Here is a 1,514-nt window from a genome sequence, read left to right as displayed (position 1 = left end):
TCCGCCCACCTTGGGTTCCCCTCTGCCTCTCCATCGGTCCTTTTTGGTCCAGCCTCCCCCCAGGCTGGCCCAGCTCTTTGGCTAGCCAGCTCTGGATGCTCTACAGACTCCCTCGCTGCGGGTTCGGCCACCTCCTTGCCCAGATGGCCCCCTTGCGAGAGGTCCTTCTTCCTCTGCACGGACTCGGGAGGCCCTGTCACCCCGGCCCCAGCTCCACCGTGGCTCTGACTCCGGGGACCTCCCGCAGGGTTCTTCTGCAATCCCTGGGATGTTCCATTGGCGGCCCTCCCCCCCAACGCTCAGCCCCACACTCCGTTGGGTTCCGTTGCGAAGGTGGGCAACGGCTCTCCCTCTGCCCGTCTCCACGCCGTTTTCGGGTGATCCTGGTCCGCCCCGGCCATGGAGGAAGAGAAATCCAGGGAAGCCCTGCGGTGCCTGGCCAAGGGCACCCAATACACGCGCCTCGGGCTGTTCCGATGGAGGCCGGACTACGGGAAGGCTGCGAGAGAGTTCGCCAAGGCCGCCTTAGCCTTCAGCAGCGCTCACCAGCTGAAGGAGGCCGCGGGAGCCTTGTTCAAGGAGGCTGAGGCCCACGAGCAAAACCGGGTGCCCCTCCGTGCCGCCGTGGCCTACGAGCGAGCCAGCCTGTACCTGAGCCAGTCCGAGCAGCTGGGCGAGGCCGCCCAGGCGGTGAAGCGGGCTGTCTCGTTGTCCCTGGAGCGTGGAGCGGCAGACGTCGCAGCCTGCACCTTGAGGCGCTTCAGCCAGCTGCTGGAGAGCCAGATCCCGCACCAGGTGGTGCCCCTCTACCAGCGGGCATCCCAGCTCTTTGAGGCGGACGAGCACTTGCTGCCGGCCCTGGACTTCAGCAGCCGAGCTTCCAAGCTTCTGGTGCGGCTCCAGCGCTACGGGGACGCTGCGATCTCCCTCAGCCAGGAGAAGCACTTGTATGCCAAGGTGGAGGGCTTCACCATGTGCCACCAGAGAGCCCTGGCGCAGTGTCTAGCCCACCTGTGTGGCCGGGATTTTTCTGCTGCCTCCCAGTGCCTGCAAGACTGCTGTGTCAATTTTCCGACCTTCCAGTTCAGCGACGAGTACGTGGCCATGGTAGCTTTGCTGAACTGTTATGAAGACCAGGACCAAGAAGGGGTGGACGAGGTGTGCAGCTCTCCTGTCGTCCAGTACCTGGACGAGGTGTACAGGGAGATGACCACGATGCTGAAGATGCTTACCGTCGAGAACCTGTCCTTCCTAGAACAATGAATTCATTAAAGCCAATTAGTTAAAAAAATAAAAGTTCTGTTATACCTATCCTGTGTGTGTGTGTGTTTGTGTGTCTGTGTGTGTGTGCTTTGTCGCATCATACCTGTTCTCAGCTTCTTTACTTCAAACGTGCAAGGAAGCCTTTGGATTCCTCCCCCTTCCCAATGACCCCTTCCGTCTCATCGTTGCAGAGAAGATATATTCCTCCCTTCATGGTTCAATATAGAAAACCATCAATTAGGTTACTCTCT

At 60.0% G+C, this 1,514-nt stretch overlaps 1 pseudogene; it reads left to right on the top strand.

Moving 5' to 3' along the window:
- The first annotated feature begins 399 nt into the window (after positions 1–399).
- Positions 400–1,263, top strand: LOC140516372 (gamma-soluble NSF attachment protein pseudogene; annotated as a pseudogene).
- The last annotated feature ends 251 nt before the right edge of the window (positions 1,264–1,514 follow it).

This window comes from Notamacropus eugenii, chromosome X (assembly GCF_028372415.1).
Source record: "Notamacropus eugenii isolate mMacEug1 chromosome X, mMacEug1.pri_v2, whole genome shotgun sequence".
Lineage (NCBI taxonomy): Eukaryota > Metazoa > Chordata > Mammalia > Diprotodontia > Macropodidae > Notamacropus > Notamacropus eugenii.
This window is presented reverse-complemented; position numbering and strand designations above follow the sequence as displayed.